Source organism: Hordeum vulgare, chromosome 6H (assembly GCF_904849725.1).
Source record: "Hordeum vulgare subsp. vulgare chromosome 6H, MorexV3_pseudomolecules_assembly, whole genome shotgun sequence".
NCBI lineage: Eukaryota > Viridiplantae > Streptophyta > Magnoliopsida > Poales > Poaceae > Hordeum > Hordeum vulgare.
The window spans coordinates 520,274,806-520,287,049 of record NC_058523.1 but is presented as its reverse complement, the minus strand read 5'-3'; positions in this window follow the sequence as shown (position 1 = coordinate 520,287,049).

Below are 12,244 nucleotides of genomic sequence, written 5' to 3'. Positions count from 1 at the left end.
TCCATCATAACAGTAGGTTCTTCGACAACAACCACTAATAATGCACAATTAGAGGACGTGGGCATAGCCCAGTGGTTGGGGGCGCATGATTGTAAACCTAACGACCAGAGTTCGATTCTCTGTCAGAGACGAATTTCTGGAATTCTCATGAGGGATGCTTCTTCTATATCAATAAACCGTGGGTGCTAGTGCCCATGGAGTTTCATTTTTTTTTTTTTTAATAATGCACAATTAGAGGAAAGAAGGCCACACAGTAGACGCACATGCACAAACAGAGAACCGTAATTACCATACGTGCCAGCTTCAGCAGCTCCAAGGCCTTCTAGCCTTCCGCGGAAGCAGAGGAGTTTGGCGATGCTCTGCATGACTCCGCCACGCCTCGGACTTGGCTTCTTGCTCCGCTTCTTCTTCTTCTTCCCCCCATCTTCGGCGCCGTGCCCCTGTTCCATGGAGATGGAGAGACAGACAGACTGCTTCGTGTAGGAGGAAGGGGATGCTCGTCGTATCGTCGGGTAGCAAATGAACACTCCGACTGGAGGACGTGCATAAATAGGTGCGCGGCCGCGTCGTGGAGCTCGACGGCGAGACATTTTCACTCCATTTTCGAAAAGCTTTGCATCGATCGAGCTTCTCCAGTGTATGCAGCGTGCATTTTCCTTTCAGTAATTAAACGCGTTTGTGTTTAGCCTTTTCTATTTGTGTGGCTAGCTCAAGCCGTTCAGTCCAGTGTTGGTAAAATCCTAGTGCACCGATCTACGGCGCAATTTACGCGCAAGCAAGGGTACGAGCTCGTGTGGCTGACGGTCACCGCCTGCCGGTCATTTTGTGTCCAGTCAGTTAACATGAACATGGTCCAGTCATGGACACATACAGAGCGGCAATGCTCTACTAGCACGCGTAACGAAGCAAATACATACAGCAACATGTTTTATTATATCTTGGAATGGACCGAGATGAACTGATACATGCTTGCCGGAAAAAGAGCGAGTTATTACACGACCCAAACAGAAGATGATCAGAAGAACCTAGCTAAACAACACACGACGATGCTGACCTGACCTGCAAGGCTACAAGGCTACAAACAAGAGTACCAATCGACTGGAGAGCACACGGATGAATCATCAGCAAAAACCATGCCTAGCTACCTGACTGAGGGTCAGTTAAGCTAACAACGTACTTCTACATCACACAGACAAACACGACACGTCCATCAGTACCTACTAAACGGCGCGCAGCTCAATCCACAGATCATCTCAACTAATCGCTGGTGCCGGGGGAGGAGAAGCAGCCGCAGAGGAAGTCCCACATGCCCTTCTTCACCCCGTTGTGGTCAGGCATCCTTCTTCTCCGTTGAAAGCCTGAAATGCACGACTGAGATCAATGCCAGGAAAAAGCTGGCTATAACTGGGTAACGAGCAGAAGAGGTTGTGGGTTTGGTGCCCTCCAGGCTCCAACGGTTGTCTATTTATACCGGCGTCTAGACCGCTGTCGAGCAGAAGATGAAAGCGCATGGGATGGGAGACCAGAGAAAGGGTCGCGCGGCGACTTGACAGTAGGTGTGCAAAAGTTGCTGGCTAGCAGTTCAACGGGGGTGATGAGACGACGACTTTAGCTCGAGTCCAAAGTTAAGTGTGAACTGATGCTCAGTGTCCAGTGTGACTGTGACTGTGACTGTGCCTGTGTGAGCAGCTACTCGAGTCTGTCAACTCTAAAGTAAGTACTCACTACGCACTGTGAATCTCAAGTCGTTCTGACTTGTAATCTTAGGCCCTGTTTGTTTATAGAGAATAGACTAAAAAATCCCTTTTAGTTTCCATGTAACCAAATGGAAGAGATTTTTTTTAAGATGCTAGAAAAAACTCTACTAAAGGGATTTTTTTTTTAATCCCTGAAACTAAAAAAAGTCAGTCCCTTAGAAACAAACACCCTTTAATCAACGTTATGCCCTTCCTTGGATTCACTGCAGCAAGCTTTTAGATAAAGCAATTTCGTGGAAGCACTAACATTTGTTCTCCGTTTGTGTTGTACGCGTATACTGGGACTCAGCATCTCAAGTACGCACTGTGAATCTTTAAGTTAACTGCTCGTGTCAGTGTGAGTGTGTGCTTGTATAAATAATCATTTGGCAGTACTGCTGATTCGCATCAATCAAAGGCACCGGTCCTGACCTGGTGCTTCTACCCTACAGGTCAGTCTTTGGGTAGTAAGACCATCTACAACCTTGATATGTAAATCTGCACCCTCAAATGTTTACGGACCCGTCTGGGTGCGTCCGCTGATATTGATCGATAAATTTTTAAATTTACTAATCTGCATCGGATATCTAATACTAGAAATCTTAAATTCATATAAAAGCATGAAAAGAAAAAAAATTCTATATACCATGTAGATCATTTAGCCTAGTCCTCGTTGGAGATGTTCACTATGTTGGAGATGTTCACTATCTTCGTGCCTGGTGCAGGTACATGTGTGACAGCCGCAGCTCCGGCTGTTTCGTCTGCTCCGACTCTGGCTCCGGCTTCGCCTTCGTATTTGCCTCGAATTTGGCAAAAAAAAAGCCAGTCGGTGACCGCTCCTATCGGATGAAGCGTCAATTGATATCCGCATAAGCCTCATCTTAGATGGCCTCCAGTATGGCATGTTGCTCCGCATTACGTCCGTTTGGGCGATGACAAACTCCGCCTCCGCCTGCTCTATATTGAAACCTGGGGTCGGCATTGGCGCCAGCTCCTGCTCCGGCTGCTCCGCCTCCTCGTCGTTCTCCGAATCCGCCACCTCCAACGGAGCCGACTGCTGCTCTTCTCCCTCTGGCCTGCCCTGTCGCATCCTCCTCCTCCTCCTCCGCCTACTCCTCTTCCTCCTCCTCCGGTTCCGACGAGTCCGGAGGCATCCTGATTGTGATGCGGATGGCGTGCCTCGCCCGGATCTCCTGCTCGATATGGTACCAACGCTCCGGCGTGAGCATAGCGTAGGTGGTTATTCTTTTCTGAACCACGGCGAAGCCAGAAAGCGTGGGAAGAACGTCGAAGCGGGAGAGAGGAGGTGGATGAGCTTGGGTCGGCAGCGCGAAGAGGGGGGATGTGGATGGGCTAGGGTTGGGGGACGTGTGACATCTTAAATAGCCGGATTTGACGACCCTAATCCCTAAACCCAAGCGAAGGAAACGTCCATTGGGCGTCGTGTTTCTAGGTGATTCTGCATGGGACCCCAATGTCAATCCGACGTGATGGACGCACGCCCGAGCGTCCCCATATCAGCTACTCCCTCCGTCTCAAAATTCTTGTCTTAAATTTATCTAGATATGAATGTATCTAGTCACGTTTTAGTATTTAGATACATCCATTTTTAGAAAAACTAAGACAAGAATTTGTGCTTATATAAGGGGTGTCGGGCAGTCAGCCCAACATTAAGGCCCGTTCGAGATGTCCGTCTAAGTCAAAATTTTGTGACCAATAAGTGACCAGGTCGTCCACCCGAATATTTGAGATGAATTTGGCTGTAAGTGCTCTAAGAAAAAAAAACATGAGAAAACACAAGAAAATTCAGGGGAATACTCTGCTAAATAGCAGTACCCCAAGTCAAATAATCAGATAAAATAGGGTTGTGCGTACCTACATAAAAAAGGGCGCGCACACACACAAAAAGAGCTCAGCCTAGACCATGTCATCGAGCTTAGTGGCGCTTGTCATAGAATAATGAAGCATACTTTCTCTGTTTTAAAATAATTATTTCAAGTTATTAAAAATTTATAATATAGCTAATATAAAGTTAAAATATTTATTTTAAGACGAAGGGACAATACTTGCCAAGTCTTTAAAAGTAACATAAAAAAAACTGTTCCTTATACTACCTGCACGACGCTAGCTACTTTCTTGTCTCCGGTGTTAGAGCAACTTTATCAGACCCCGTATTTCGTCGGTCCGCAAAACGTGTTTACAGTTCGCGCAAAACAGCTTTTGCGGGCTGGTCCAGGCTGGCACAGATGCAAACCCTCAAAACGGATCCGTAAAAAAAATATTCGCGGAATATATGTTTTTACGAGTCGGCTTTGCGGGGTCTGCTCTTTGCGCCGCTGCTTCCCGCATATCATCAGCCCGCAAATATCAAATACAACATAATTCAACAATCAAAAACAAACTGAATTATTTGAATCAAACATAATACAATAATCATCCGCATTACAAATAATTATTCAAAACTTGTCATGAATACAAATACAAATGAATACAAAAATAAGTCACTGTCCAACCCTTTGCCAATAGTGTTCAATGAGATCTTTCTGAAGTTGAAAGTGGATGTCTGCATTTTCAATCTCCTTGTATGTTTGAAGAAAAGCTCTAATGCGGGTTAGGTCTCTAGTTAGTTTGACACGGCTACCCACATTATCATAAAAAAATTCTAAGTTCAATTCTCTTTCATCTTCAAGAATCATATTGTGCAGGATAACACAACATGTCATGGTGTTTTTTAAGATTTTCTTATCCCAAAAACGAGCAGGACCACGGACAATGGCAAACCTAGATGGCAAAACACCGAATGCTCTTTCAATGTCTTTACGGGCTGCCTCTTGCTCCTTTGCAAATTCACATTGTTTTTTGTTTTGGGTTCTTTGATGCTATTGACAAATGTGCATCAAGGAGGGTATATACCATCTGCAAGATAGTACCCCTTTGTGTATTCATGCCCATTGATAGTGTAGTTGCAAGCAGGAGCATCACCACTAGCAAGCCTAGCAAACAAATGAGACCGTTGCAACACATTGATATCATTGAGAGTGCCCGACATATCAAAAAAGCAATGCCAAATCCATAAATCCTCGGATGCTACGGCCTCTAGCACAATTGTTGCATCACGAGACTTGCCACAATACATTCCTTGCCAAGCCTTGGGGCAATTTTTCTAATTCCAATGCATACAATCAATGCTACCTAGCATGCCAGGCCAACCTCTCCTCTCATTAGACGCCATCAATTTCTTTGTGTCATCTTCATTGGGTGCCCGAAGATACTCAGGACCGAAGACACGAATGATCACTTTCGCAAATCTACGCACAGACTCAATTGTGGTATCTTCAGCAATGCGAAGATACTCATCGGCATAGTGAGCCGGAACGCCATATGCAATCACCCGCATAGCTGCGGAGATTTTTTGATATGCACTAAATCTCTTTAAGCCCGCGACATTCCTTCTTTGAGTAAAATACCGGCAATTTGCATCGCAAGCTTGAACAATTTTAACAAAGAGGGATCGGCGCATTCGGTACCTTCTGCGGAAGGGGTGCGGAGGATATGTAGGATTCCCCCGAAATATGTTCCCAAGATGGCGATTCCGAGGAATGCACAAACGCGTCGATCCTCACCTCCTCTTCCGGTTCTTGTCTTCATGCTCCTTCACGACAAGCGCCATGACTAATGTTTGCTGACGAAAGTTCGCAGGCATGGTCTCAACATCCGAGCCGTGCGACTCGGACGAATCAGATAGTAGGAACTTCTCGCACGGGGTCAACTCCATCTTCTCGCACAGCTCGCAAAAATCACAAAAAGGGGACTAGCCGGCGGCGGGTGATCCCGGGCGGCGACGAGGCGGTGGTCGATCCTCCGCGGCGGCGGCGGCGGGGGGCAGCTCTTCTCGCCGGATCCGGAGGAGCGGTGCAGCGGCTCGCCTGCAGATATGGCCGGAATCGCCGGCGGCGGGCGAGCGGAAGCAAGGGCGGGGCGGCGGCAGAAGGAGGGGGAAAATAGCGCGGGCTAAAATGTCCCTTCCGCCAACTGCTTCTCTGTGATGCAGGGCACCGCAACCGCGAGGTGGAAACCTGCGTTTGCCCAGGTTGGGATCGGGAATTTGCCGCGCCCCTCAAAATTTTTTACGGACCGGGACGGGATACGGGGTCTGATCGGACAGGTCGTTCCGTCCCGATCCGCATTTTGGCGGTTATATTGCCGATCGGGGTGGATGCGGGTCTGCTAGAGCGGAAACTAATAGAAAATGACTACGGAGTTCTGAGTGGCTTGGGATGACCTCACTTTTGCTTTTGAGAACTACGTTTTCGTGTGACGCTGTGAGTCAGTGTGACCATATGACCTTGGGAAACCTGATGCCTTCATTGAATGTTCAATCATTCAACGATTTGCTGGTTGGGGCCCCGTGAAACACAATTGGTTTGGCCACATATGGTACGCGTAGACGGAGACTGACTGATCCTTGTCTCTAGCTGTCCACTGAAAGCTAAGACAATCTCCCTTGCATGCATGGAGCGTTTACACATCTACTTGGAACAGCCCATTTTCAGTGTACCATTTCAAACCAGAAAACAAAATGACATTCTATATATGTAGGTTTCCAGCCTCTCGTTCACAAATAAGTGACATTTTACACATTTGCACTTTTGGGCGACTTGGGTGGGACAGAGATGACGTGACTTGCTAAAGTCACCACTTAAGATGGACATTGGATTAAAACGGAGAGCCCAGATTAGGTACTTAGTGTGAAGAGTAGAAGAAGAGAGGAAGAGCAAATGATGAAATCGCTGTCTCATTGATTGAAGATGTGGGTATATATACCCCAGTACAAAGACGGTTACAAGGAGCAGTTGCTAAACTAAAGCAACCGACATAGCAGGGATTATCCCTTAATTAATGTATTTAATTAATTCCTAACACTCCCCCTAATCAATGCTTGTCTTTATAATATATATCATGTTCATAAAGACTCCTCCTTGTATGTGTTTGCCTTCGAGAATGTTCATCATCTTCATTTTGAGAAATCGTTGTATAATCTTTAAAGTCTCCTCCAAAAACCCTACGGGGAAAATATGAGGAGAATAGTGTAGATATGTTGCTAAAACTCCTTTAAACCCTGTGGGAAAAATAAGGAGAAAATGATACAACATATAATGATTATTGTCTCGTGATAACTCATTTGAGAAAACCTTTGTAGAAGGAGAAAACTCATCTTTGAGTTTAGAGAACAATAAATATGTCTTGAGTACTTCCTTTAAAAACCCCGATAGGGAAAATAGAAAGTATAACATATGATCTTTGAGAAGATATTGCCTCATTAAAAACCATCATGAGAAACTTCGAGAGAAAACTCATAAAGGAAAAGAGTGCATTTCACATGCCATTGAAAAACTCCTTTAAAACCCAGTGGGAAAAATATAAGGAGAAAATGATATGGCATATATAGATACTTGTGTTTATATTATCTCATTAAAAACCTTTTATGAGAAACCGTTAGGAAAAACTCATCAAGGGAAAAAGAGTACAATATATGCAATTTGATGATTGTTAATAGGTTATAGTCTCGGAGATTACTCCCCATGAACTTTGCAAATATGGAGTATGTCTCATACCAATGCCATTGACATGAGATTGTGTATAATCTGTTGGATTATCACAATATTTTGTTTGCAAATTATTTCCTCAACTTTCTATAATCCAGAGGATAAGTAATTTCTGAGCAATGTGATTTATGATATTGCTCTTCATATAACCTGTAGGTATTGAGTAACACAAGTGGAAGTATCTTGATAAATCAAGTAATGTGATTCTGATGAATCTCAACCACATGATTTTGAGTGTGGTTAATCATTCTGCCAAATCAGGCATATTTTGCAATGCTTTTAGTTAAAGCAATTATGTTAGAATGATAATTGAAAATAACCATTAAAATCCATTTATATGACTTTCATGTGAAGAGCTATTCCAGCAAATTCAGTCATTGATACGGCGTCATTTGGATCAAATAAAAAGCCAATATCATTACATCATATCATGGTCATATCTTCTATTTCCTGATGAAAATATCCAAGATTTACTGTAATCTTCAGATATAAGATGATAGTACTTATATCAACCATATACCTTTTGTTGGGGGTTGCACTGCGAATAAAGATAGCAAATATAGTGTCAGGCCTGACGTAGTTTCCAAGTATACGAGTGCTTTGACATTAGTGAAATATAGAACTTCAGGTCCTAGTATCACTTCATTATCACCCCTAGGTATGAATGGATGTGTACCTTATCAAAGGTAGTATGACCATACATGTCTTTTGTTGATATGATATATCCAAATTGAACTTCTCATATATGTTTTGGATATATGTAGACTGATATGTATTCTTTGAGAGAATGCTGAAGTTGTAAACTTAAGCTAAATTTGGTTGAATCCAAATTTTCCGTCTTGAGATGATTTTATGTATGTTTAGGTCTTATAGAGACATTGATGACGAAATCATCAATATACACACAGGTGATGTAAGGAAAACAAATTTTGGGATTCCTTTATTAATACATAAAAAAATGATCATCCTTTGAGTAATCCTTTGAAGAAGGAACTCATTTAGTCGGTAGTACCATATGATTTCCGACTATTTCAAGCCACAGAGTGACTTCTGAAATTTTACACAAATATGTTGCGATTTATTTTGGATTCGGAATTCTAAGCCCTTCAGGGACTTTGTTATAAATTTCCGAAATGAGTGACCCATATGAGTATGTAGTCACTGCATCCATTAATTGCATGGATAATATTATTTGTACTACCAATTATATTTTTTATTGAAACTTAATTCCACTCATACCAAGAGGGTATCTTACATCATAATTTAATGTCGGGTCTCTGTGTGAACCCTTTTGCTACAAGCCTTGCTTTCTCACCACCTCATTGACTTTGTCTATGAATGAGAAGTTTTTAGTATTCCATATGGAAGACACTTATGAGGAGTAGGTATTACTGTGGTAAATACCACTCGTTTGTAGAGCGAGGCTATTCTTCATTACTTGCTTCCTTTTATGTGAACCAACATGAGTGCAAGAGGCACTCTACCATGGATTTTGGTTCAGGGCCCAAAAGGTTTTAGCAATTTTCAGAAGAAATATATGTCGACAAATGTAGACTTATGTTATATGATTCTGGAGAAATCAATGAAATTTGTGGAAATGTATTTATTCCTTTTAACTCTTTGTGATTTCCTACAACAATGGAGTCAAGGTGTTTCGATGCCCCGACACGGAAACATTTGTGCACATTTATGTCAGACTTTGGATGATGAGCATCCAGTGAGGTGTTCTTTCAACTTGATGTTGAATTACATTTACTGGTTGAGGATTTGATTTCCTCTATTTCCGCGGAAGCATATGCGAGATTATATCTTGTGTGGTCAGATTTCTCCCCCTCTTGCTCTCATTTCGGGAGAAGAGTGGCTTATTAGGTACCTCCACTCTTTCTGACACTTTACTGCAGGAATATAAAATTGAGTGACACCTTTGTCATCAGTAAATGTATGTTGCAGATTTGCAATGAGTTGCAAATATGTGATTCTAAACTTCTTGTTTAGATTCTTTGAGTACGTGGATATAAGGACTGAATGTCAATAACATATCTAATTTATTTCTCGGCATTCTTTGTGGTACTAATCTCCCCCTAATGCCGGAAATGTCCTTATTGCTAATGCAATCAGCATACGGGCTGTGAATAATTTTGATTGACGGATAAATTTTTATTCCTCACATAGATCCCTATTTTTCTATGAGAGCCCATTGATGTATGGTGGAGTGGTGATATCGGTATGTAACTGAATTATCGCAGATAGGAAATACTTTGTTGATTTCCACGTAATTACTACAATGGGAAAGTAGGATGATATGCAATTGGTATGATTTAGATCATACTTACGGTGTGTAAGGCCGTAGTTGTCCAGCAAGAGGCTGGTAAATTTACAATTCTATAAGTTTGGTCATGTTTATTAATTTCACTATCTTTGATAAGATATTTAACTAAACCATTCTCGATATGTACATAAAGTATTATATATAATACGACATTGCTTGCGAAATGAGTTCAACGAAGTTGTCCATTTGAATGGATTTATCCCTTTTTTAGGATAACTAGCTTGCTCTTACTTTGAGAATTTGAGCAACTAATTTAGTTATATCATTCATGGTTTTGTGTGACAAGAGACACAATAGAAATCGTTTTATAAATGTTTCCATGAGTACCATGAAGTATCTATATAATACCACATAATGGTTGAGTAATCCACATATCTTCTGAATGTGTTCAAGGAAGAATGAGTGGCTCATTTGAATTTTTAAGGTGAGAGAGATTTAAAACTTATTTCCCCTATTGCACATGCAGTGGACATAAAATCTGTTGATTTGGAAAATATTATAACTTAAAACGTTATGACCAATAGAATTGCCAATAATTTTTCTAATCAACCCCAAACCAGGATTGTAAGGCTTAAACTCAAATATTTTGTAAGATTTAGAAAATTATTTTGTACGCAACAAAACTGAGTATGAATTGATTCATACATTCAAAATTTATCAAATATAATGTCTAAGAAATAGGATATTGGACATTACACTACATGTAGTAGTACAAGTATAGGCAAACAATATTTTGGGAATAATCAGGATATTGCATGAGATCTCCCATATTACTGAAAAATAATTACGTAAACATATCATAGGCGCAAAAGAATTGATCATTATTTTTGTGCATTATATTTTTGGTTCTCCTTCTGATGAAGATTTGAGAACATCATTTACCAGAATATTTTCGGGTTGTATGTTTGCAAATTTTCAAATACCCCAATGAACTTATTTGCCTTTTAATAAACTCATTGTGTGGTTTGACCATATGTTTGAGGGTTTGGTAATCATATGTACGATATTTATGTAACCACATATTTGACAAACTTAAGAGTTGTCTCTGTGATCATTTGGAAATGATCAATTCCCAACTAAAAGATAATTATGTCATTGGTTGTCTTTAGCCTCCACTTTACTTTGAATTCCTCATGGTTCTATTTTTGTGACCACTCACTTGCATAGTATTCTCAATGCTAGCAAATATTTGAAGCACCTGTTGGGTGAATATGATGATTTTAAGAAATAACATGTTTCTTTACCATGAAAATGGTAATACCATCATAAGGAGATGTAAAGTGTATCAAGGGCTTTTCAACCCGATCTGCATATAAAAATGTCAGATCATGAGATCTCAACTTCAAGTTGATTTTATAATTACCAAAATTGTAAGTTACTATAGGCTTGAGGCCTTGAAAAAATATTGGGTGATCATTCCAAATGTGCTCATGACAACATGTTTCTCTTAAGGGAAATATTCAAGGTGAATAAACATTCATCCATTATGTACTCAGTTTGATAACTAAGTGAAGTTGGTGATTTATATAATGCATATGCACAAATTAGCTATTAAGATAATAGCCATGTCACATTTTCCCAAGATGGAGTTATAGTGGCAACAATGCCACATGTGGATATAATGACTGATGTCATGAATCATCTTAAAATAAATACTCCCACCAAATCATGAATTTGGTGTATTTGGAAATGTCATCCATGTGTTACTTGAAAATGCTAATGCATTTATTTAATTTACTACTAGGAGTAAGTGGCATCAATGAATAAATGATTTGTTTGGGAACAATCATGGCCAAGGTGATCCTTGGTGGACCTGGGTGTATCCTTCAATACAACACATGCGATGAAATTATCGCTAATGTTTTGGACTTCATTCTTGAGGGAGTGTGTGATTTTAGAGTCATTGCCAAAACGTATAGACTTGCATGTGCTTAACATTGGTTAGCCACTATGAAAGTATAACCATGATGTGATGTGGTCCTTGTGAAAGTGTTATGGTACTCAATCATTGCCATACATTATGGGATCCATCTTGATGGAGGGACGACAATACAATTAGAAATAGTGACGTAGGCTCACCTGCCATTATATAACCAATGTAATAGGAGGTAATCACACTTACATGCGAATATTTTCGTAGTTTCCCATGATATATTCAAGCAAAGTGTGCAAGAACAATATTTACTACGAGAGTAAAATATTTTAGTGAACAACAATAATTAATGCTTCGGAGGAGCAAATTCTAGTACGGCTGATGCCTTATAGCCATATGTGTAGACCTCAATTTATATAGGATAACACTTTGAAGATAATCACCAATATGGTGTAGATCTCGCAGTAATAGAAAACATAGTCTGACATTTGTCAGTAGATGTTCATAATTCTATTACCTTATGTTATGCTATTTTTAGGAAAATCACTTTGAAGGTAGTCATATGTCAGAATGACATGATGTAGCGATTGCTAAAAAATCATGTACGATGTACATATAAACATATTCCAAAACATGTATGGAACTGTCTCACATCCAAATTTACGGCTTAATCTGAAATTTTTAGTAAGCATGATAGCTT